We start from the raw sequence: 26,482 nt of genomic DNA, 5'->3' as shown, positions 1-26,482 counted from the left end.
TCATGGTGGAAGGGACCTGAAGCCTCTTTGGATCTCTCTCTGACTTCCTTGGCTCCCAGTCATACCTTAAAGGTGGTGCTCAGCAGGTGGGGATACCTAAACCCATTTGCTCGGGTTGGAAACATTTCCCACTCTTCCTATCCATCCCGTCGCTTTCTTTTACAATGCGCGTCTTAAACCAGTGTTTTCCCGCAACTTTCTATATGTAGAAATACCGCCCTTGGATGTGAACTGTGCAGTGTTCAGGGGTGTGGGGCTGCGGGAGGGTGGGGAGGGGAGCCCTTTGCAGAGCTCTGCAAGGCCAGCCAGTGCACCGTGGCCGTCTCTGCTTTCCGAGCCGACTCCAGAGTCAGGCCTGGAGCCAAATTTACTCTCCGTCTGCCAGCAGTGATGGAAACTCCTAGGTCCTATCACTAGCTCGTGAAAAGAAATCATTCAGGAAACTGCAAGCTGGCAAGTAAGAATTGCAAAGATTCATTCACTCGAAAGCTTACGCCTGCAAATGTTATTTAACTTTGAACAATTTCTCCAGGCCCACCTGCTGGGTTTCCATCTCCTTGAGGTTTCTCTTGGTGCAGAGGAAAGCCTGGGAAGGATTCACAGTGGGGATCTGATGGCATGTGTCCTGGGGATGACGTCAGCTGAGGGGCCTCCCGGAGGTCCCACACGTCTTGCATCCCGGACCCGGGCATCTGTGCAGTAGGTTCTCTTCTGCAGAACTTCGTGGAGTAAGTGTAAAGGTTGGGACTTTCGTTGCTAAAGTTATAAACCGCAGAACAATAGAGGGGAACATCAGTCTTCATAGTGATCAGATACCCTGTCAATTAAAATACCTTGAAGACCGTTTTTAAAAGAGTATCTATTGACACATTGTTTACTGAGGTAGGCTCAAGAAAGTGAATGCTTTGAACTTGGACCATGACCAGAGAGAAGATGAACTTGACAGGCATGGGGAAGGGGTTACTGAGAGTAGCATACTGTAAGTTTTTGTTTGAGAAGAAGGGCATTTTCCTAGGTCTACATAAAATTTAAAGGGACTTTTTTCTTTTTTCTTTTTTAAAGTTTATTTTGAGAGAGAGAGAGAGAGAGAGAGAGACAACATGAGTGGGGGAGGGGCAAACAAAGAGGAAGAGACAGAGAGGGCAGGGGAGGGGAAGAGAGGGAGAGGGAGGGAGAGAGAGAAAATCCCAAACAGGCTCTGCCACTGTCAGTGCAGAGCCCCACATGGGGCTTGAACTCAACAAACCGAGAGATCATGACCCGAGCTGAAATCAAGAGTGGGATGCTTAACTGACTGAGCCACCCCAGCACCCTGAGACTTTTTTCGTATTATAATGCAAGTTATAAGCAAAAATCACACACTGCAGATTCAGACACAATTTAAAAGTGTATTTTATTCGTTTGTTTTGGTTGCTAGAAGGGAGTAGTGTAGGCTTTGGTGTGAATTGGGGAAGAAGACCAGATCAACATTTTTCATTTCATATTTGTGACCCTAAGTTTCTTGATAATCTCTCAGAAAATCCTAGGTTTCTTAATTTAGTGGCTGATTACTTTGATCTTCTCTCTTCAGAGGGAAAAGAATCATCATGACTTCTCAGCCAGGGATTGTAGGTTCGAACAGCACAGTAAGGTGCAGATCGGCTTCCAGAATGCTCCAAAGTGTCACCCTGCCTACTTCTCCCGTTTTGGAACCCCTGGCTCCATTGGTGGGTCAGTTTGGGGTCAACATGAAGGAGGGGCACAGAAAGGAAAGGATCATCCTGGGTAATGGAGACCCCTCTGAACTCCAGAGAATGTTGGTTCCACTTACTCTTTTCGATTTAATAAAGGCCACACTGGCTTGTTCTGTCCTCCTCCTGTGTCTGAGGCCGCAAAAGCTCTGATCCTCCCCATTGTCAGGGAGCTTGTGATTTGCAGAAGAGCCCGTTGGTGTGTGGCTCATGGGCCCGAATGCAGTTTAGGATTTGCCGCTAAGTAAGTGTTTTTTGATGGGCTTTTAAGTTTTTGTGTTTAAATTAAAAGTGTATGTTCCCCCGAGAGCTGGCTTTGGGGACCAGATTTCCTGCCTTGGGGTTGTTGGGGGACGTGCTAAGTGGGGAGAACAGGACCACGATTGGAGGCTTGGTAAAATCCTAGTCAAGACGCCTGGACAAAGAGTGCAGTCAGTGAGTGGCTCAGCTAGGGGACTGATATGGGGGGCCCGAGTGGCCTTTGGGGGTTCTTCTTTAATTGCACTTTTGACTGAACACCTGGTTTAGTTAAGCCTGCAGGGGTACATTTAGGAAAACAAACAAGAAACACCTCTGGGAAGGCTGCTCATTTCAAAGTGTGTGGGATCGCTCATGTTTATCTTTGTTGCTGGTCAGGGAAGGGCTACTGTGTCTTTTTAAATCTAGCTCTTGGGGTCGACTTTGACTTCTGCCAAGTAGCCATTTTGCCTGATCATGTTACAGTTTATGAATATATGTATGTTACGAACATGTTATAGCTTATGTCAGCTGTTGACAAAGTTCCCGCGTGGAGGTCCATCTGCCAAGCTCCAGTGCCAACCAGGTCCGTCCCTTGTATCTTCCAATGTGTAGGGAGGAAAGGATTTTGTAGGTGTACTTCTGTAAAAGAGTTTGGCCTTAGATTTTTAGGAATTGGTAGAAAGCTAAAGGAATTCTTATAAAGACATAATTAGAGTACGTAAGGAACGGTAAAATGTACATGTTTGAAATGCTTTGCCTTTCTGAACAATTGGGAGGTTGTTAGCTGTTTCCTTTTCTCACATTGGCTTCCAGATGATTAATTGGATTTACTTAATTAAATGCTCCACATTTAAGTGGAGTGGAGGCCCAGGGAGTATTCTGAAAATAGTATCAGTTGTTTTCTATTGATCTACGGCATACAACATGGCTTGCTTCTACTTAGCGCAAAGACATTCGGTTGTATATTCATCATCTTTCGCTTTAAGTTATTTAACTGTCAGTTCTAAAGTGAAAAGTCTATTTAAAATATCTTATGGATGATCTCAAAAAATTCCATATCATGAAATTCTGTCCCTTTACTGCACTCCAGGGGAGTAAGCCAGCTTTGAGCACGGTTCTCTTGCTGCCACAGTATTTGGAACGTTTGGAGGGGCACTGGGGCTATTTTTAGCAAATTCAAATGTATCCTGTGGTGGCCAATTTCCAAGGATCCAAAATTAGTCACGGGATCTTGGACAGCACAGTGTCAAGGGCTCAGACAACGTGCCTGTTCCACATCTTTGCATTGCCGACCTGAATCTGACGTTAGGATTGATTGCTTTGGTCAAACAATACATCATTGTGTGGAGATCACAAACGAATCACCTCTCACTGTGAACAAAGGGGTCAGAAACTATGGAATTCGGGGCTAGGGAGTGGGCGCTGATCAGATTGGCAGTGGTTCAGCCTGTTGGAAGATGACAGTGCCTTGATGATGAGGACAGTTAAAAACCCGACGGCTATGTTTATGTTATTGGTAGGGGTACAGAGGTGAACAGCCGAGATCCTCCTTCCCCCCTCCTGTTTTGTTTACATGAACAGAAGGTCAAAGGAGGACCCTTTCAGGCTGAAAGTCTCGCTTATCACAGTAACCTTTCATCCGTAGTAAAAAGAAGAGCTGCAGTTACCCTCCTGAAAAGATCTCTTACACATGTTGCCCCCAATCATGCCAGAGTCAAATGACCGGTTTGCTTTGAAAGAATTCTATTTCCACTTCCTTATGGCTAGAGAAACACTTCATTATTCAATATATATGTAGCCTACAGTTGTCCTTGGCAGTGATGGTTGATAACTGTTTTTCCCCAAGGGTTTTTTGTTTGTTTGTTTACTTGTTTGTTTGTTTGTAAAGTAATCCACAATTTACAAGAGGATGAGCTGCTTTTGAACAGTTTTATTCTGACAAGCCTTTCTGTCGTCTTAGTTCAAACTGACATGGCAGACAGGAGGTTGACTTGATTCAAAGGAAGGGCAGTGCATTTGGTTGAATGCTAGCATCTTATCTGTTGAATGTGGAGGGCCTCCTAACTGATAATACCATTCCATAGACTTCCAGAATTTGCAACATGGGGAGGCTGTCCAGTGTTTGTCTCCAGGCAGGGATTTTTCTAAACCTTCATAGAGAGATGGTGACTTATTATGTTCTTCTTCTTCTTTAATGTTTATGTATTTATTTTTGAGTGAGACAGAAGCAGAGAGAGAGAAGAGAGAGAGAGGCAGAAAGAGACGGAGATGGAGAATCCCAAGCAGGCTCCATCCCTGGATCCCACGAACCATGAGATCATGACCTGAGTCGAAACCAAGAGTCACACGAGTAGCGGACTGAGCCACCCAGGCGCCCCCATATCATGTTCTTAAGGGCTTACACAGGGGTTCCATTATAACGTGGACCATTTCTTTTTAGTGTAGTCCAGAGGAGCTGGACAGATGAAAGGTAGCTTGTGTAGTTACCTAAAAAATGATTACCAGAAGCTTCCTTTGTGCCAGAGCCCAAGCCCTGCCCTGGGAATACAGTGTGTACAGGACAGAGGTTTCTGCTCCATTGGTGTGTATTTTCAAGAACTTTAACGAGGCTTCGGGTTCATTCGGACACTGAGGATTGTCCAGAACCCTGATCCGGGAGGGCTGTGATAGCAGGTGGAGGAGTGGGGCTGGGCACAGTGGGGACAGTGCGCTTGTCTGTGCCCTGGCCGTGTTGCCTCACTTCCTGGGACTGAGGGAGCAGTGGAGGTTTGGAAGGTGCACACCCAGGAGGCCTGGACCTGCATTCGGTCCCCTCTGCCCAGGATGCACAGCCGCTCTCTCAGAGCACCTGCAGCGAGGCGGTGGTGTCCTCAGACTCGTTCTCTAGGTTCTCTAGGTTCTCTTCGAGTAGAGAGGGCCTGAAGATCAGGAGCTTCCAGGTGAGTAAGGATCCGGGTGTTCACGGACTTCCTTTCCGGACCTTTGAGAAGTTTACGGTCACCCCCGTGGGACTGTCAGGGAACTTGGATGCCCGGACCCCTGTTGGACAAGCTGACCGCCGTGCCTCCCAAGGCCGCCAGCGTGCGGTGTGCTTCCCGGTGTTCGCAGGGACAAACTCGCAGCATCCACCCTGGCCGCTGGGCTGCCTTTTCCCGTGGTTAATGCGCTTTGCAGTCAGGAAAGGGAAATAAGCCTTTCCCGAAGTGGAAGAGCCCCGGGATGGAACAGGAGAATTGGTGCTGCAGCAACAGTCTGGTCACAAGGCTGCCAGAGAGCGCCCCTGGGGAGCCTGCCCGCCCGGGTCCGCTTGCCTACTGCGCTATCACCTACGCCGCTCGCCTGCTGTGTGCTCATCTACTCCGCTCGCCTGCTGTGTGCTCATCTACTCCGCTCGCCTGCTGTGTGCTCATCTACTCCGCTCGCCTACTGTGTGCTCAGACGCCCAGCGCCCCCCACCCGCCCCGAGCAGCGCCTGCGATGTGCAGAAGCTTCTTGTTACAGGGGTTCCAGCGTGTCGGTCAACATCCCCAGACTCTGGGCTTCCGGAGGAGGGCCGTTTCTCTCTCACAAACTGCCCTCCGTGTCCCGACCGCTGCTTTGTCTGCGGCGCGTGATGGGTCCACGGTGAACGTGACGCTGGATGCCACACTCTGCCCACGTGTCTCAAGTGGTGTGCGAACGGGGCCCACCCGCCGTCTCTCGTTCCATGTGTGTCTGTGAACCGGAAGGATGAACGCCCTTCCATTCTGTTTCCTTCCGTTTTGTCCCTTTATGTAAACCTGAACCAGCAGCGACTTGTCAGGACACGAATTTTGGCAAGTGGCTTTGGAGCAAGAGATTACTACCAAGGAAGTTTTTGTTTGTTTGTTTTTGCCAGGGTGGTGTTTCAGGTATGACGAATTTGCGAGTTATGTGTGTTGTTTCCCTTTGGGTGTTTAACTGGCACAGATGTGTTTATGTTTTAATTATATATCACCTTATGTGCAGCTGTGAAATCCTCTACCTGTAAAGAAATGTGGCTCCTGAATATGGACTCTCCTGTCACCACCTGCAGCCCTGTGTGCACATGACTTTGTTTTCTTCTCCTCCCTTTCCCTTTCTTTCCTTCCTTTTCCTCTCCTCTCCTCTCTTCTCTCCTCCCCTCCCTTCTCCTTCCTCTCTCTCTCTCTCTCTCTCTCTCTCTCTCTCCCTCTCTCTCCCTCCCGCCCCCCTTTCTTTCTTTAAACACATGGGCTGTCATGGTCTGTCCCTTCTGGGTATAACCCAGTGCAGCAACGGATTGCCAACTGTGCTTGGGATACACATGTTTGGAAACCGTTGCACCTGACAAAGCTGGAGAACGCAGAGGTCAAGAGCAGCAAGGGGAGTGAAGAGTCTGCCTTCTGTTCCTCTGTGCCCTTTAGCACCTGTCTGTCCTCCCAGCTCTTTCCTTCTCCTTAGAGGTTATGGATGCTCTACTGAGTCTATTTGAACATGACACCCTCTGCATTTCATGGTGCTTAAGTTCCGGATAACTATTCTGAAGGCTTCTGTTCCACATGACCCAAGAGAGTGTAAAAGCAGTGAGGATCTGGGTACGGAAGTAGTAGAAAGAGGGTGGAACCCAAAAGACCTTTCAGTTCACAGTCCCCACCTCCCCTTCTTGTGAAGAGTTTTAAACAGGACGCATGAATAATTGAAGGCTAACTTCCTACTTACTTCCAAATATACCCATGGAATTTTATAAGGATTGAGATAGGCGGAGGAGGAGGCCAGTATTTGAAAGCATGTCATTAGTTTATAATTTGAAAAAAAAAAAAAAAAATTCTGGCACCAGTTCAGTAGATGGCTTAACACTATTGGCAGAGGCCTAGAGGTCAGTGTCTGAAATATTCCTGGCATACAGAGCTTGCATGTTTTATTTTGTTTTAATTGCAGTTTATTAGTGGTAATTTCGGTTCAGTCACTTAGCATGAAATAAAGGCCACCGTCCTATGTCCTGAAGCTGTTGGGAAGGAGCTGTTCAGCAGGTAGGGGAATAGCCAGGGGGAGAGTGAGGCCCCAGCTGCCCCCTGGGGCCGGCCAAGTGGCATCCTCACCTCTGGGGAAGCTGCTGAGAAGCCTGGCTGCCAGCGAGAAGGCTGTGCGGACTTTGTTTCAGTAACATGGGGCAGAAGCGGTGAGAGCGGGGTGGCAGACCGAGGCAAGCAGTTTTCCCCACCCAGGGCCTGGCTGCTGTCCTTAGGTGGTCCCCAGACTGCGAGATGGCTGACAGCTGCTGGTGCTCTCAGAACTGGGGTGGGGGGAGGACTTGCCATAGCCACAACGATCTGGATACAGCTGGATACAGCTATGGCAGGCTCAGAACTCGGAGAAGCTGCCCTTCTGCCTCTCTCTAGGGACTTCCAGAAGTGCCAAGTCTTGCACATAGAACCACTGTGTCCTGAGAGCTACCTGATCACAAAGGCTTTTCAGACCTCTGGAACTGGGTCCTCCTGAAATCTATCGATGCCTGGCTCCCCTGTGAAATTGATTTAATACCTGGGAACAGAGGCAAATCACGTAGACTTATTTCGAGGCCCCTCTTATCTTTCTTCTCAGAAGTAAATACAATAAACCTTCGGAAAACACGGGGTGGGGCTTGGGGACAGTGACCCCTGCCCCCCACACAGTCAAAAATGTGTTTAAAACTTTTGATTCCCCCAAACCTGACTACTGATAGCCTTCCGTTGATCAGGAGCCTTACCAAGAACATGAACAGTTGACTACTACGTTCCATGTGTATACATGTTACATACCGTATTCTTACAATGAAGTAAGCTAGAGGAAAAAGGTTATCGTGAAAATCCTAAGGAAGGGAAATCTATATTTACAGAACCGTGCTGTCGTTGTCAGCCAAAGAAGCTGTTCAAACCCGTTGTTGTTCAAGGGTCACCTCACCTGTAGGCGATGCAGTGCGTATCATTGCACATGGATACATTTGTTTGTTTCCGTGATCTGTGGCTATGCGATGCATCATCCCCTAACTTAGTGGCCGAGGACATTAAGTTGTTACTCTCTCTCTCTCAGTCTTTCACGAGGCTGGGCTCAGCTGGGTGGTTCTCCCCGGGTCTCTCACGAGGTGGCCGTCACATCACATGACACAAGGAGGTAGGCTGGCATCATCAGAGGCTTCCGAGAGCTGGATGTTCAAGATGGGCTCACTCACAGGTCTGGCGCCAGGGGGTCCTTCCGTGTGCCTTCCCTCCCCTTACCCGAAGGCATGGGCTTCCACAGACAGGAAACACACTCCAGGCCGTTTAAGGCCGTGCCCAGAGCTGGCACCGGCTACTTCCGCCGTGCTGCAGCGGTCACGACAGCCCTCGGGCTCGCCCAGATCCCCGGGTAGGAGACATCGAGTACGTAGTGACGGGCAAGTGCCAAAGCACGCAGCAGAACATGTGGGACGGGAGATTGTGTGGAGGCCATCTGTGGAAAAGTCCCATCTGCCGCGTCATTCCTCGTGTGCAGTGTATGGGAACCAATAAAAGACATGTGTAATCACTTGCTAAGGTCAATCATACTTGACGTCGTTTCTGTAACGACAGGATTTGGAGGCAAACACACGGATACTTCAGCAGATACAACATGCGGATGTCAAACTTACAAATTACAGAATGAACGATCTTTCTTTTTTCATCAAAATGCATTTTTTTTTTTTTTTTTTTGCTCCACGATGAACATTGCAGGATATCCTTAAATATCAAAGTCCTGTAGCTCTTTCCAGGATGATGATGAGGCAGCATGAATGTCGCGGTTACCAGAGTAGATTTGGGATCGGAGTGGCTGGCTTTGTAGCTCAGTTCTAGGAGAATTTGAGGGGCGTCTCAATCTCTCTGTGCCACGCTTTTCTCAGTTCTAAAACGGTAAGAGCCCTTCCTGCCTGGTAGGCGGTTCTCTGAAGATTAGAGACCGGGGATGCATGTGAATCGCCCGCTCCACAGTGAGCACTTTCCAGTGATAGCGAAGTGTTTGTGTTGTGAATAGAAAGTCTCCTGCCAAGCCCAGGTGTGGGTTAACATCTTTCTCTACTTCAGAGCACATTGCGCAAGGCCCTTGCATCCGCTCCTCTGGCAGGTCACCTGCCCACGAATGCCCACACAGAGCGGTAGGAGGGAGGTGGGAAGAAAAAGGAAATTGGCCCAAAATAAAAACAGGGCTGGGAATTGTTGCTTGACTTTGCCAAAAAAGCAAATATCACTTGATGTTAGGAAAAGGTAAACGAACAGAAAGGCTAGTGATTTCTCCTCGGTGGATGCTGGGTATCTTCCGCTTTCCCCGGTAGATCCTCTCTGGAGCCTTCTCCAGGCCCGGGAGGTCCAGCTGCGTGGACTGCATCCCAGGCTTGCTGGCCTTCTCCTCCGGGCTGGCTGGCCTTCTCCTCCGGGCTGGCTTCCTCCCATGGGTGGCCTGGAGGGGCTGAAGGAAGGCTTGCATCCTGAGGAGGGTGCACGGCTGGCTGCATCCTTCTAAGGCCTCGGTGCCCCCCGCCCCTGCCTCCACCCAGGCACCCTCAACGGAGCCCCTCCCGGCTCTCAGAACTGGAAAATGCTCTCTCCGTCCAGCCCAGGAGGCTTAGAGGTGGTGGTTGAGCTGGCTCAGGCTCAGCGTGGCCTGGGTCCCTCTGAACCCTGGCTATCCCAGCCCCAGAACGATAGCATTGACATCCATTTTCGGTTGGTTTTGTGACAGCGGCTCCTGCCAGCATGGGGAAGGATGTGAGAAGTTAAAAACTCCATGATCTTTTCTAATGCCTGTGAAGAGCTTTTGAGCCTTGTCTAGCTGTAGTCACTCCCAGCCCGGCGTGGTAGGTTGGCGTCCATTATTGGCATAGTTACATAGTCACATAAAGCTAAGCAGGGGTGACACAGATCATGTGGCCGGATATATGATCATGTGCTGAAACAGGACCAGAATCCTGGCCACCTGATCGATGACCACCAGCGTGGAGGGAGGAGGGACCAGGGACGAGAACTTCTAACTCGAAGTCAAGCCACTCCAGGGCTTCCAGACTGATGACTCTTAGGGAAGAAATGGCTTTGGAGCTTAACTGAGGGCGGACAGTATTTCCTTTAGAAACTCGGGAGCAACTGCGTTCTAGGTCAGTCTCTTTAAACTGGATAATTCTTGTCGTGCAAGCTGACATCTTTACAGGGTCGCAGAATGCTGGTTTATGTAGTTAAATACACTTGTTTATGCTATGAATTAGTTTTGATAAAATCAGTAAACTGTATTATTCTGGGACGGCCCTCATAAATGGGGTCTGAGGTATCCTTAATCTCGGATATGCAAACACATAAATATCTGTTTACGTATTGTTTTATACACATGCATCCCACGTGGCTTTTTAGCTTAATCCTGAACTTAAATGTTTGTGTTGTTAGTTAATTGGTGTGTGTGGAGAAGAGGAGGACTGTCCTGACCCAGGCAAATTCCCCCTTCCTTTCAGTACTTATATGACCTTGGGAAGCATTTGGTAGCAAGAACTTTGCAACTCAACATACAAGTTGTATAGGAGGTCATGGTTTGGATGAAGTGTGAGGCTTTTAACGAGAAAGAAGTGCTCCTTTTGCTTGCTTTTCTGGCTATTAATAACCCCGCGGGGGTTCCCAATTTTCTGGAGCTCTGCATAATTTTTAAAATTATAATTCCTGCAATCATTGGAATAATTATTTTCTTCACAATATGGCCCTATAAAGGACTACCAGGACAGATATTCCAAACAGTACGATCTTTTTTTTTTTTTTTTTTTTTTTTTTTTTTTTTTTGCTCTAGATTCAATTATTTCACATGTCTAGAACTCCATCTTCCGGGTATAATGCTTGTCATACTGTCTCCCTGCCCTTTCTCAGTCTGCTGTACATGGAATTTCAGCCTCTCTGAAAACCTTATCAAACTTTTCTCCTTCTCATTCCTCTTCCCTGATGAGTCTCAGCAGAGAGAGTGCCTGGACATAAGGGGGGGGGCATTTTGGGTTGTCTCAGTGCCTGGGGGTGCTCCTGGCATTTGGAGCCCGAGAGCCAGCACAACCATTATTATCTGTTGCCCTCGCTTGAAGACTCCTGGTACCTTCTGGGGGCGCCTGGGTGGCTCAGTTGGTTAAACGTGAGATTTCAGCTCAGGTCATGATCTCACAGTTCATTTGAGCCTCGCATCAGGCTCGCTGCTGTCAGTGCAGAGTACGTGTTGGATCCTCTCTCTGCCCTCCCCCTGCTTGCTTTCTCTCTCTCAAAAACAAACGTTAAAAAAAAAAAAGAGTCCCGGTACCTTCTGGTTCAGAATCCAGCTCCTTGTCAAGTCCCAATTCAAATCTGGGCTCCCGGGGAATGCATTGTACCGATTTTACCTGCTCCTGAAATTCTCTTGCCTTTGCTGTCACTGCCAGTCATTTCATGTAAAAATTAGGTGAAATCAAGGGTTCACAAAGGTTTCTTGTAAATGGTCAAACGGCAAATATTTTAGGCTTTGAGGTCCACGTGTCTGTGTCACGACTACTCAGTTGTGCTGTCGTAGTATGAAAATAGCCATTGGCATCGTGCAAAGGGGTGGCATGGCTGTGTTCCGATAAAACTTTATTTGCACAAATAAGTAGGGGGCCAGATTTGGCCCACAGGCCATAGTTTTTGACCCTTGGCATAAACCATACGAAATAGCTATTTTTGTCTTTCCAAAATGGTCAACTATTGCCTGTTTGATGTGATTCAAGGTAATGTATTGTATGCCTTGTTGTGAATCTCATTATCATCTGAATGTCTCATTTCTACTCCAAACACATCTACATGTATCTTATTCTCCCTCTCTGTGTGTTTGGTATCCTTGCATGGGGTCCAGGTCAAACCCTAAAATATTTTGGTCATGCAATACATACGTGTTTAGTAAGTATTTGAAGTGCAGAACTCTAAACTCAAAATCCCTTCGCGGAAAGAAAACTCATAGTTTATTTATTTTTTAAATGGTTTATTTATTTTTGAGAGAGCACAAGAACCGTGAGGTCATGACCTGAGCTGAAGTTGGCCGCTCCACCGAGTCACCCAGGTGCCCTCAAAACTCATGGTTTATTAAATATTCCCTTGGTTACCCTGAAAAGTGTTTACGTATATATTTGTAATTACGTTAATAGCGGTTGAGATTTGCTAAGTCCTTATACTGTGGCCAAGGGGATGCTCACTATTATTGTTGTGGCTGTTGTTGCCATCTGTATTTGTTTCCTAGGGCTCCCACAACGGTCTGAAATCAGGGTGTGGGCAGGATTGCTTCCTTCTGGAGGCTCTGAGGGAGAATCTGTTCCGTGGCGCTTCCCAGTTTCCGGTGGTTGCCCCCCGTCTTGGTGTTCTTGTTTTGTAGACGCATCACTGCAGACTCCACCTTAGTCTCACCATGTGGCATCATCTCTGTGTCTCTTTTTAGAAGGATATTGTAGGTGGCTTAGGGTTCACTCTAATCTGGAATGACCTCATCTTAATTTAACTAATAATGACATCTGCAGAAACCTTATTTCCAAATCATGTAACGTTCTGAAGTTGCGGGTAGACACGAATTATTTTGGGGGGGCACCATTCCACTAGTCAGCCCAGCGCAGCGTCCGTAAGGCAGTGATACAAAGTTGGCACCTTGCTGGCATCCGGATAGAAGCCCGCAGAGTCTACAGGGAGCTATTCTGCCCCTAAGGATGGTCCCGAGTTACTCGCTTTGGACGCAGAGTGGAGAGTTAAGCTTTTGAGTGCTTAATAATCATTTGCTGATTTCAGTTTGCCCGGCAGCCGCTTCTTCCAGATCAACAGGAGGGTCCACCAGCAGGTGGTTTGATGCAGCAATGATGACAGATCAGTGATAACTCCCCGCAGGAACAGAGCTATGCCCCCTTCCCTTTGGGCCCTCCTTGTATCCTTTTATACATTTGTGTAATAATTTAGGCACTCAGATTGTGCTTAATGGCTTTGATTTCTGAGGTTTTGTAAACAATTTTACATGATACAGAATGCTTCCACTCAGAGCTAAGATTTGAAAAATATGCTCAGATGGTTTCTCCCTCTAGAAACGTGTGCAGTTCCTGCATTTTTATGGGATTCGTGAGCATGATTAAGTTGGTCATTTTAGAAATTGAAACCACCTTCTTTTAGGAGAGCTGATAGTAAGGGAGCCTCTATCTCTGACGGGACTGTGATAAGATAAGGTTCTGCAAAAGGAGGTGACATTTAGACATTTAAAATACATTTACTTCTTCTACTCAAATCGTAATTGTCCTTTGTGGGGACTCAGTTTGGCGATTACACAGTTCCCTTACGTATGTTTCATTTTTCAATTTCATTTTCCTCTTGAGTGGGAGAGTTAATTCCCATTTTATCTAAATAAAGAACAGATTTCTTCAGCTTATAATAGATTTTAAACATTCTTGTATTAGCTCTATAAATCAAATCACCTTTATTGCTTACTAATTGCTTTATCTTGTAAAACTGTTTGTATCTTTATCTTACTTAAGCTCAAAATATGCGTGTGCATAATAGCTTGGAAAAGAAAAAAATTACCTCCAAGTAGCCGCCGTTTAAATAGTGTTAGGCACTGCATCCGTCCAAACTACACAGGAGGCTGTGTAAATTCGATTTCAGCTGAAGACTTGTTCCTTTAAGAACTGTGTAGAATCTCTACAACCAAAACATAAAAGGGAGAAGCTGAATTATGTTAAGACGAGTTATTGGAGATCAAATTTAGATTCCACTTTTGCTAAATATCATTAATTACGTAGTTACGATGAACCACCAAGGTGTGGTTTAACTTTCCAGGTTGAAGTTGTTCACTGGGGGGGGGGGGGGGGGGGGCACCTGGGTGGCTCACTGGGTCGAGCGACCGACTTTGGCTCAGGTCATGATCTCACTGTTTGTGAGTTTGAGCCCCGCATCAGACTCTGTGCTGACAGCTCAGAGCCTGGAACCTGCTTCGGATTCTGGATCTCCCTCTCTCTCTCTGCCTCTCTCCCCCTCATGCTCTGTCTCTCTCTGTCTCAGAAATAAATAAACATTACAAAAAAAGTTTTAAAGTTGTTCATTTGGGAAATCTGAGAATTAAAGCCGTTTGGGAGACTCGAGACATGCCTCCCTTTATTTGCTGCCTGCCCATTGTCTTTGCCCCATTTTCTCTTTTGGACCTACAACCTGGATGCTCCAGCGGCCTGAGGTCATTTACTATGGCAGCCCGATCTTGCCTTTCTCCCCGGAAGTTGTCAGCACCCTTCATGGAGTAATCCTTGCATGGAGATCCTGTGTGAGGCCGGGAAGGCGCCGCGGGGGGGAAGAAGTGAGGTCTGAGGGGAGATTCTGTCCATGGGGATGGGGCCTCTTAGGATGGGAGCCTGCCCGAGCCTGCGTTCTGGGGCTCTAGGCAGTCTTGATCCTCAGGGAACAGGTGGAGCCCTCAGGGTCCTCTGTACTTCCAGGGAAGGTGAAGGAAGTCCCGGGGACAGGTGTGGCTGCAGCTACCTGAGCGTCTCCTCAGACACCTGCGACCCTACAGGGTCATCATGCAGGCAGACTCACCTGTCACCTCCTCCCTGGAGGATGCCAGGCCCCCTCCTTGGAGAGGTGACAACCACGGACACGTCAGGGACACAGCGGCGACACACATTGTTGGTGCAGGGAAGTTCAGAACTCAGCCAAGGCAAAGGAATACTTGAGTTGAAGAGCTTTCTCACCCGAGACTGGATGGATTGTTGACGTGGAACAGGGAGATTTTCTGGTCACTTGTGGCCCCAAGGGGAAGAGCCAGGATCAGTGAGAGAAATAAACCTTAATCACGTAGAGTTATAAAGAGATGGAATGGGCTGGCTTTGAGGCCTCTAATGGGATTGATAAACCACTTGGCAGGAATATGCAGAGAGGCGTTAAATCCTGAATAATTAGTCTCCGGTGTTGTTGCATATTTATCCTCAATTTTTGTTGTACTTTGTATTCCAGAGCCATTATTCCTAGCCAGAGGACCTTTGTATATTTTTAAAGAAAATAAATTAAAAAAAACCTTTGGGTACTTTTAGATTTACAGAAAAGTTGCTGAGACACAGCAGAGGGTCCCTGTGTGCTGTGTGTGCTCCTGCCCTGTTCATGCCTTACGTCCGCGTGGTCCGTGGGGCACAGTGAGAAGCCGGCATCGATGCTCTGTTATCGACCAGGGGCTGGACTGTATGTGCGTTTCCTCAGGTTCCGCCTTTTCCACGTCCTTTCTCCGTTCCAGGATTCCGTCTAGAATCCTCCCGTGACGTTTCGTTGTCTTGTCTTGGGTTCCTCGTGGCTGTGCACTTCCTCAGTCTTGTCCTTGGTTTTGGCGTCCTTGACAGTTGAGTGCTGGTCAGGGAGCTGGCGGAATGTCGCTCGGTTCGGGTTTGTCTCGTGTCTTTCCCCTGACTAGACTGTAGTTTATGGGTTTGGGGAGGAAGCTCACAGGCGAAGGGCCGTTCCCAAGGCACCTTGTTGGGACCTGCCGTCAACACCACTTAATGGCTTCATTCACCTGGCCGAGGTCGGGTAAATGTGGCGTAACCAGTAAATCCAAAGACTGGAGGCACCACAGGTCCTAAGCGGGCCCCGCCCTGCTCTGGCCTCTCTCTCTCCCCTCCCCTTCCCGAGCCCCTCTGGCTCTCCTTCCCCCTGTGCTGGGTCCAGAGTCCCCTGCGTCCAGAGGCCACCTCAGTGCCTGCTTTGCCTCGTCCCCACCCCACTTGTGCTGCCCTTTGCCCTGCGGTGTCCCCTTGGGCTCATCCACACGGGCATCCTGCATAGGTTTGTGGGTTTGCTGGCTGTCTCCTTCCCTGGAGGGTGGGCCCCAAGAAGGCAGGGAGCTTGCTTTCTCCCCTGTATGCTCAGACCTTTCAAACCTGCCTGGCGCATAGTAGGTGCTCAGGAAGCAGTGAATGGAAAGCAAATGAATGAATGATTTGCAGAAAGAAGAGTCACTGCATTTAGACCATGGTCCTCTACCATCAGAGATTATGATTTTGGGGTGAACGAAGACCAGTGCCAAGCCATGGTGATTGGGCCTTCCTGGGGGACCATTCATGGGCACCCATAGCACTTGTTTTTTTTCTGCCATCTTTTCTCACGGGATTATGTTTTTATTTATTTATTTATTTATTTATTTATTTATTTTTAATTTTTTTTTTTTAACGTTTATTTATTTTTGAGACAGAGGCAGAGCATGAACGGGGGAGGGTCAGAGAGAGGGAGACACAGAATCTGAAACAGGCTCCAGGCTCTGAGCTGTCAGCACAGAGCCCGATGCGGGGCTCGAAGTCACGAGCTGCGAGATCATGACCTGAGCCGAAGTCGGCCGCTTAACCGACAGAGCCACCCAGGCGCCCCATCTCACGGGATTATGTTTTTACAGCTGTGGGGTTTGATGACACCCCACATATCTCCAGCACTTTCCTTCACAAAGGTCTGAACTCTCGCTTCCTGTATGCGTTGTGACTGTATTTGCAGAGGCACCTTGTCTATGAGGGTTAAAACGGGTTTCGAGCAGGGAAACGCATCAGAATCCATCAGAAACGTACCATTAGAGTAGAAGGAAAGGTGTCATGTGGTCGAGGTAATGAATGATGGATTAAAATGCCGTGATGATCTCATAGAAGGCACCGAAACGCCTTCAGATTCGTAGGCCTGAAAAACCAGCCTGTGCTGGTCTTAGCATGACCCTAGCTGTCTTAGCAGGCTTCGCATGGTCTCAGTGTGTGTGGCCTTAGCGCTCTTACTACGATCTTAGTACGGTTTTAGTGTGGTCCGCGCTGTCTTAGCCCCTGATGGTTGCAGAGCTTAATTGTGTGGGTTTTGTGGTAGTTTGTAGTTCCAGCTTGCTGGTCCTTGCCTTCAGCGCATGTATGGCCATTGGATACGTATCTAAAGACTTTTTCCTTCTCCTAAGACATAGAGTGCTCAGTGGTAAACCCCTAAAAGGCTTTGTTTCAGCATTAACTATGTGGCTAGAGAAAAAAAAAGAGCAAATCAGGGAATTAGCACCAAACTAAAACGACACTGGCTTGGTCAAGCCGCTAGCTCAGGCTCTTCCTGCGTTTTGGTGATGGGAAACTTTTTCTCACTTTGCAGACCCAGAGTCGAACAATGGGAAGTTCAGGACTGTTATTCTTCCCTAATGCCACGTAAAACAGTAGCTTGAAACTTCAAGTTTTTTGGTTGATAGTCGCATCAACAACGTGTGATGCTCAAAGTAGAATGCAAACGTTTGACTTTGAAACGTCTTGGCGTTCGTTTTAGGTTTGAGTTGAAAGTCGGACGGTTGCTTTACAAAAAGCCACGGCCAGGAACGGCTGTGCAGACAATGTCAGCTTTTATTTGCACACTCTGTCAGTGCCTAATAACACGGTGATAATTAGCGGTGACATGTTTTACAGAGAAAGGAGGGAAACCCAGGACCAACACACAAAGTGAGGCAAAAACTCACATAAATACACTAGGAAGAATGGAATTCAACTTTATATTTATGTGCTTATAATATGCCATAGTTATTAATTTAACCCTGAGAGTAGTAATTCAAGTAGCAGCTGCCCCCAAATGAGCTTTCATTTATCAAGCTCAAAAAATATTTTCTACTCTCGTGTGGAATGAAAAAAAGTAGGTGAAAGATAAACATGTCATTCTGGGCTATAAAAACATCATGGAGACTCATATTTAAAATTGTTTTTACCTCCTGCTGTGATTCAGTATCTCTCTCTCTCTCTCTCTCTCTCTCTCTCTCTCTTTTTAGCAGAGTGGTCATTTTCTCCTTTTGGGCATCCATTAAACTTCAGGCAGTGTGTAAACTGTTCTGAAAAAAGAGTAGGCAATATCTGATCTGAAAGCGAGAGAGACCGCGACCAATGGATAAACAGGAAACTCTGTGGAAATATCCAAGGGAGGAGGCCATCTATGGCCGTGGACCTGGGTGGATGTCGTTAGTGGTTTAAGCTGTCCCACTTTGTTTTCTCTGTGTAAATACCATGGAAATGTATATTGATCCTTACGTAGGAAATCTACAGAGGACTGGCTTAGGAAACATAAAATGGGCAGGATCGTTGCAATCCTTCATCTTCCTTAGGTGTCAATTGGATATTTGAGAAGTTACCTGAATTTCTTCAGTCTTGACAATTGGTGAGATGCCATCCTGCTGACCTTCAGGAATTGATGGGGAATGTGCCTTTCACCTAAGGAATTAGCTGACTCAAGTCAGGGCCAGTATATCCTCAGAGTACATGAAAATCTAGACTGAGCACATGTAAATAACCCAGTCGTTACAACATGTAATTTAACCATTCCACTGCAAACCACACAACGTGTGATGATGCTTGGGTAAAACATTTGTGTTACCGTCTTCCACAAATTCAGCTATTTTGGGGAATTTGCCCATAGTTAATGTTTCTGTGACTGAAACGGAGTGGTTTGGCCTTTGCCAGTTGCAGGTCATTTCTGAAGTTTGTGTCTGGTTTCCACAGTTACTGCGTATGTTTCTTTTTTCTGTGATGATGCAAATCCTTGCCTTTCTTGACCTTGCTCACCTGTGGCTACCACAAACTGTGACCAGAAGGGGAAAAACTCCTTTGTGTTAGTTTGCTTGCTTTTTCGCGCGTGTGTGTGCTCAGTCTGCAAATTTGAGTTGCTATGGTTACAGGACACTAGATTGGAGGGAGTCAGCTCATTGGTAAGGTGCAGCCCCTAGACTATTTTGTGACATTATTTTCTTTGTAATGACCTGGGAAAGTAGGCTTTGTAAACTTGAGAGGTTTACCGATGCACAAAAACTGACCGTTTCACCGATTGGTTCCATTATATCCCTTCTATTAGCCAAAGGATTCCCAGTCATTGGTGGGCTAGCCTCATTTGTTGTGGAAATTGATTTTCATCAATAGTTTGAAAAAGTGAACCACAACAAGTGACTGTTCTTGGTCACGGTTGCACGCCAGGTTTTATCCCACGGCTTCTCCTCCCTGAAGGTCCACGAGAACACCCGAGGGTTCTGTAAAGATGTGGATCCTGATCCACGAGTCCACGGCAACACCTGAGAGTCTGCATCTCTAAGAGCTCCCAGATGATGCCGATGCAGGGGTCTGGGGACCCCACTTTGAGTGGCCAGGAAAATGCGGCACGAAACTCCAGAGCCGTTCAACACCTTGGAGAAATTTCCTCTTTCCTCCTGCGCAGATATTTAGTTAAGCAGGCTGGGCAAAGTTTCCACTGAATCTCGCTGTTGTTTATTTAGAAAAAAACATGATACTTACCAACAGATGTCACAGAATTCGTTTTCCAATTAGTGTTTGGTTACGTATGTATGTATATGTGGTATGTGTGTCTGGTAAGTGTACGTGAGGTGTGGTGTGTGTGTATGTGTGTGTGTGTGTGTGTGTGCACCATCTCGAAGGCCGGGCTGAAGCCCAACCGTCCATCTGCAGAGTCGTGCACGGTGTTTTACCCAGAGTAAATGTTTAGTGGATTTGTTCAGTTAATTGAACCGAATGTATGAGTCCTGTGTTTGAGGGGAACAAAAGATTGTTTTTATAACGACTTGACAAATCTCAAATAACTGCAGCTAAGAAAGGAGCACGTGAATTAATGAGAGAATGGAACCCCTGTCACCGGTTCTGTGGGGCACCCTGATGACACTGGGGGGACAGTGGGGTTTACTGTGGGCCTCTGTGCCAGGGGACACAGCTGGGTTCTTAGCAGCCTTTTCTTTTGGCACGCTAAGAAATGACATTCCTGTGATTAATTTATTTTCAGATTTCATACGGTCATTAACGTATTTTCTTTTCCGCGTCTGTCATATCGGTTGCTGCTCAGGAATCCGAGCTGAAAAGCCGCAGCGCCTTCCTGACAGCTACTATTTCTGGGTTCTTCTCTGGTCAGCTGTGCTGCCCCCTGGGCTGCCAAGGGCCGTCATCAAACCCGTCTGGCCCATTTTGGTGGCGGCTGAAAGCGCTTTTGTGCGTGTCGTTCCTAGATGATCTAGGAGTAATTGGGAACGTCGCGCGCCCTCCCAGCTTGTCTGCTGGGCCACCCGTTGCTGTAACGGTGTCAGGCATGAATTTTCACACTTACCTTAAGGACCTCAAGGAAAGCGTGCACACACTCGTACTTTCACGAAAGCTGCCCTATGTCGACTCTTAAAGAAGTTTCCGCTCAGTTGCATGATGGACTCGTGGGTTTTGAAATTGTATCCTCACGTGTATGATGCGTGACGCACATCTCCTGATAACATTAAGTTTCAGGTGCCCATCCTTTGGAAGTTGGGGGCAGGAAGGAAAGAGTCCGTTTTGTGGGGTGTGCGGGAGAAGGATGGGCAGCCGGCAGCCTTGTGGCCGTCATCCCTCTGGCTGGGTCCTAACGTATACAGCCAGCTGGGAAGGAATTCTATTCTGATCACTGTCACGTATACTTCATTTATTTATTTTTAAATGTTTATTTATTTTTGAGAGAGCAGGAGCGGGGGAGGGGCAGAAAGAGAGGGGGACAGAGGATCCGAAGCAGGCTCCGTGCTCCGTGCTGACACCAGAGAGCCGAAGTTGGACACTTAACCGACTGAACCACCCAGGCGCCCCTGTATACTTTGTTTATACTTTCCGTTAGTTGTCCCCTAACCTAATGACAGTTATTTAATAACTCGGTGTCCAGGTAAGAGCCGGAAGCTTGAGTTGGATTCTGTCTCTGACACCTTTGTTCCAAGAACTGCAGGAAACGATGGGTACTGTGAGTAGAAGAATGTGTATCTTCTGGCCTCTGGCCTCTTTTCAACAGAGTTGAAAAGCTGAAGTGCTTATTCCAGAAACAACTGAGGACCACAGCTACAGGACAGCATGTCACCAAGGACAGTCAGAGCAATCGGAGGGGCAGGGGCATTTGTGATAACAGAATAAATTCAACTAGAAGGGCGTCCTGGGGGGTGGTGGATGGAGAAAGGACAGAGTCTGCGTGGTGGGCACAGGCCTTCAGACACTCCTCAGGAGCTGGGGGGCGGGACAGGCTCAGCCATCAGCCTGAGCTGTGGGGGACCGGCTCCAGACCTTCTGTGTCTTCCCAGGGTGTGACCTTTGCTGAAATAACTTAAAACTGGGAAAATTTGTTTTTGCTGAGCTATTAATTAGAAATATGTTAATCAGCTCAGCAGTACCTGGAAGATAGCCAGGGGTCTGAGCTCAAATGTCCAGTGGCTTATTTTATACCCCAAATACCCCATGATCACATCACGTTCAGATGATTATGTTTAACTCTTACATCCCGTGCCTGTAATGTCTTTGGGCGGTGGGTTAATCAGTTAGTCGACAGCACGGGCTAATGTTAAATTAGTAAACTTTTATTTTTCTAAAGTGGATGTATAGAAATTACTTAATATGACCAATTTCTTGTAGGGTTTTGGCTGCTGTTACCCAAATATGAAATGGAGGCTGGGAGAGAGAAACATCTTGAGGAATCTGATTTTAAACTTTTTAACATCTCTGTTGCAAGAATGAAGGGATCACGGGATCCCATCCTGTCACTTTTCTCCAAGAGTTTCATAATACACAGGGCAAAAGTTTAAGTTTGAGTGGAGTTTAAACTAACCGGAGACTTCAAGAAGCCGATTGTTAGTTATGAAGGATTCTTAGAAAGCACACATCCGTTTGTGAAGGTGATCCGGGAGTAGTTTGGAGTGATAGGTGTCGCCCAGTAAACATCCACTGCTGTGTGGGCGGAATGGTGGCCCTCAGAGCCGTCCTGTCCTAGTCCCTGGAACCCGTGCATGGTACTCTGCGGATGTGATGCAGTGAAGAGTCTTGAGACGGGAGTTTGTCCTGGATTCTCCATGTGGCTTCTGGCTGCAGTCACAAGAGGCCTGATAAATGATAAGAGGGAGGCTGTGAAAGTTGCTACCGACAGGAGAAGGAGAGGTGAGGCAGAGAGATTTGAAGATGCTGTTCTGCTGGCCTGGAAGATGCGAGAGCACAGCTGTGGAAGCCGGAGAGGCAAGGAAAACGATTCTCTTCTAGAACCTTCAGAAGGAGCGCGGCCCTGTGAAGGTCTCGGGGTCACGGCAGAGAAACCCTTTTCAGATTTCTGACCTCCAGAAGTGCGAGGGAAGAAATCTGAGTTGTTTTAAGCCACCGAGTTTCTGGTCGTTTGTTACAGCAGGAATTTGTTCTACAGGACATGGACGTGCCACTCGGCAACTAGTGAGTTTCGGCCTAAGTGCCTGTGGGTTTTGCGAGTGAAGTTAATATGCAAAAGTAGGACAGGCTTACATGGAACCGGAGTAGCTTTAGTGGATTCAATAAAGGCAGAATTAAGATGCGAAAAATTTAGAGGTTGACCCTGGAGGATAGATTGTTTAGAAAAGCTGTGGGAATACATGGACCTGGTGATTCTCTACTGTCTCGGCATTTTGTGACCCCGCTGTGTGCGCTACCGTCTGCTTTGTGCGAGGATAGCCACTTCGCTGTACGTCGTAAGTTTCGCCGAGGGCGTGATGTCCTTCCCAGCCTTTCCGTCCTCGGCTCCCTCTCTTCCTTCCAGACGCAGGCAGGTGTTCTCGGTGGCTAACGTTTTCTGCAAGACGACTCTATAGGATGTGCATGGTTTTGATTTGACTTGATTAAGATATCTTAGGGGGGAAACAGTTTGTTTTTAAAGAAATTTGATGGAATGTCAAGGACTTGACAACTTCTTGGATGAAATGGAGTGCTAAAATTCTCTCTGGCTTATTTATTTATTTTTTACTGTAATGATAGTGAAGTTCTCTAGCTTAATAATATTGTTAAGAGTGTATTGTTAAAGTCCTTAAGTTTACTAAAACACACCTTTAACCCAGGGGACTGTGTTTTTTTCCTTTTCTTGTTCTTTTTCTCTCTTTCTCTTCTTCTTTCATTTCCTTCCTTCCTTCCTTTTCCCTTTCCTCCCTCACTCTCCTCCTCCTCCTCCTCCTCCTCCTCCTCCTCCTTCTTCTTCTTCTTCTTCTTCTTCTTCTTTCATTTCCTTCCTCCCCTCCCTTCCTTCCTTCCAAGTTCTCAAGATGAGAGATTTATTTTCCGAAAAGATTTTAGTGGGAGACGTCACATTGTCACATTGACAACATCGAACTCCCTTTAATCCTCATTTTGCATATTTTTCTTTTGCATCTCATTTTGATGAAATAAGAACATTTTTACTACTTGAACTTGGCTTCATTTTATTCTTTGTTTTCGTTAATGCTTTTCTTGCGTTGGCATAGAACACTATTTGATTCACAACACTCTAGGAAAAATGTTTAATTACTGAAAAACTTTGACTGAAATTCAGGAAGAGCATGCAGGGGAACATATTTGTTCAGGTTTGGTTTATATGACTTGCAAAAATAGATTAAAATAATCTGTAGCTACACCAAATTGGTGCTTTCAGTGAGAGGATTTGGTTTGAGTGGAACGGACAGAGATGGTGTCTAAGGCTTCCTTCAATTTATACCTGCCTTAAAAGGAGAAGCAGAATGCATCACACTGCTCCTGCTGGCATGGGACCAGGCTCTTCTTGAGATCTTTCCAGAACACTGTACCCAGTGCAGCAGGACTGAACGTGAATGTTGTTGACTTTCAAATCCATTCTGTGTGTGTGCGTTGAGACTGCTCAGTTACTATGAACGCCTAATAAGAAAAAAAAAAGGAAAAAAGAAAGAAAGAAAGAAAAGCAGCATCGGATTATGAATTAGAAGACCAGGCTTTCTACTTTTGGATTCATCAGGATTCATCACTTCTACCAGCATGACTTGAGACGAGTCCCCTCGATGCACTGAGCTTGCGTTTCTTCATTCGCAAAGTAGCAATGTCTGCTTTCTTCCACTCAGGATTCTTTGGAGGATTTAAAGACTTGGTATGCGGAAACGGTTCCTAAAGCATCATTTTATAGAAGAAGAAATGCGTAATTAAGAAGGTGTTTTGATCTTGCTGAAGTCAGATAAAAGTAAACTTTTTCCACACTTGTTTATTTCTTGGGTGGTGTTGACAAGAATCGGTTCTGCTCTTGAGCTGTGAAACTAGGGAGACGGATGGGGGCTGTTTCAGCTCCTGTTTTCTTCTAGGAACCACAGTTGTGACTTCCCCCGATTCTGATGCCAGAGATCTAAGACTGAGGAGTATCCCTTAGCCTTCATCCATCTCCATACGACGAAGTGTGTTTCCAGATTCTTCCAACTTTCATCTCTGCCTAAGAGAGAACAAGGTGTCTGTGCAAAAAAGAGCAAATGGGAAGAGAAACCACATTGTGACACAGGATGGTATTGTTTGCGTTTGTGCTGCGTACTGTTGTTCATCATATTTGTCCCCCCAAATTGGTGGATCCTGGTTCTTAGCAGGATGATTTAGCTTGGTCTTTAGATTAGGTTTGGGACACAGGTACAGGACTAGAGTATTTTCAGGTTACCAAGCTAGGTCTTTCCCGGTTCTTTCATCAGGCTGTTGTCTCCAGTGCATCAAAGCTAATTTCCCTTAGATTCTGAAGAGGGAGAAATGATATTGCACAAGTCGTTGCAGGGTCAGATAGTTTTCACCCTTGACATTGGCCCCTGAATCTGCCAGATAAAAAAGTTAGTTCTGTTGTTCAAAGAAGGTATGTCCTTGATTTAGTGTGAACAGAACAAAACAAGACCTATTCCAATTATATATCACAATGAGTAATGGAGGCATAGAGGAATGAATCATTATTACCACACCAGAAGTCTCTCGAATGTGACACACTTTCGACCATCCGTAGGAGTGTGTTGCACAGTGGGAAATACAACTATAACGTTCATCACCCCAAGGGTCAAGGAATCTATTATGATTATTTCCTGTACATGAATTCCATAAAGGCTTGGATGAATTCATGAATTAAAGAGGCACCAGTGGCTACTGAGAGAACTCAGAATATTTCCAGATTTTAATATTGATATGAGGAAAGATAGCATGTGATACTCGTGGCTAAAGAGCATGGACTGATGTTTGATTGGTTAAAGACTACAACAACTTCTGATCGTCTGTTTGTTGGAATTGGCATGTAGGCCGAACGGGTTACGATTCCGTTTACTTGGCAGTTTTGTGTGTTTGTGTGTAATTATTGCCACCAGAAATACGTTTCAGGCTTGGATAACTGGGTTCCTTGAACCGATACCTGAAATTCTGTTTTACGGCATTTGTCTCCTGAGGGGTTGGAAAGATCATCCTAACTTGGAAGGGCTTCTAATGTGCACCAACACCTGTAAAATATTGTACATTTTGCATTAAGTTGGAAGAAGGGTCTGAAGTATACATTTAAGAACGTGCAATTTTATTTAATTCAACCATTAGCTGCAATGGAGCAAGTATAACAAAGATTTCCTTAAAAACAGCCCATAACCCAGAAATGAGACCCCTTTGCAGCTGAAAGTACCAGTATCTTGTAACCATGTGTAAATGAGCAGTTGCAGAGGGCTTGAAAAAGCAAGTTTCTAGAACATGGTATTTATCTCCCAATAGTTTGTGCTTACCGATCCAGAATTAAAACACCACGTATGAATCGTGCAGTCACCATTTCGTAGGGCAAAATCTGTCCAATATTGGGGAACTTAAGTGTTCAAGTTCACATAATGCTTCCAAATCAAGCAACAGACATTTATTATGTTATTATCCTCAGCTACAGTGCTTGACATCCTGTAAATCCTCAATGACCCTTTGTGGAAGGAATGAGTGAGACAGCAAATGAATGGAAGATCGAATGAGTGAATGAATGCGAGTTTTGGGCTGGGCATTGTGCCGGAGGCCAAGAGGGTAAAATGGTATGGAGTCTAATCGAAAGGCTTCTTTTAAAGTTCTTTCCAGATTCCGTGGAATTAATTTTCTTCTTAATCATCCTGGTCCTGTGGTTGTTGCCTCCCCAGAGAGTCTTTTCCTGGATGTCCTATTGTAAAGATCCCATTGCCATGCCAGTGAGAAATCTGCTGTTTCTAACTCTCCCTTTTGTTCTTTCCTCCTTCCGATCACTATTTGAAATAATATTCTTTCTAGTTTACATGTTATTTGTTTTTTGTCTTCTCCACTGAGGTCCATGATGGAAAGCACCTTGTCTTATGTAATAGTGTATTCGTTTCTTAAATGAATGAAGAAATGAATCACGTGGAAAGAAACCATCTAGGGAGATCTGCTGATTTGCTTATAGTCTTCTTTCCCTATTTATTTATTTATTTATTTATTTATTTATTTATTTATTTAAATATAATTTGTTGTCAAATTGGTTTCCATACAACACCCAGTGCTCATCCCAACGAGTGCCCTCTTCCCTGCCCATCACTCACTTTCCCCTCTTCCCCACCCCCATGTACCCTTAGTTTGTTCTCAGTCCTTAAGAGAGTCTTTTATGGTTTGGTGATTTGCCTTTACTCTTACCCAGAAACTAGGTGTTAATGTGAAATTCGGAGACTTCTTGCAGAATATAGAATATTAGAATGAGAAGGCCTTGGGCCCAAGTGAATGGACTGACTTTGTGGTGCTGCAGGGATCCTAGGGCTCTAGA

At 46.3% G+C, this 26,482-nt stretch overlaps 1 protein-coding gene across 8 annotated transcripts in view; it reads left to right on the top strand.

Annotated features, from left to right (window-relative positions):
- Positions 1–26,482, top strand: part of SEMA5A (semaphorin 5A) — a 477,392-nt gene that overhangs the window by 10,447 nt on the left and 440,463 nt on the right. The window contains exon 1 of one of the 8 annotated variants that reach the window (XM_078444314.2): positions 8,834–8,854. The exons of the other annotated variants lie outside the window; for them this stretch is intronic. The gene's annotated coding sequence lies outside the window, so the exon portion shown is untranslated. Of the gene's footprint in view, positions 1–8,833; positions 8,855–26,482 lie in introns of those variants that run through there. 8 annotated transcript variants of the gene reach the window in all.

Source organism: Panthera onca, chromosome A1 (genome assembly GCF_046562875.1).
Source record: "Panthera onca isolate mPanOnc1 chromosome A1, mPanOnc1 haplotype 2, whole genome shotgun sequence".
NCBI classification, from domain to species: Eukaryota; Metazoa; Chordata; class Mammalia; order Carnivora; family Felidae; genus Panthera; species Panthera onca.
The sequence above is the reverse complement of the archived record's forward strand: the minus strand, read 5'-3'. Positions and strand labels throughout refer to the sequence as shown.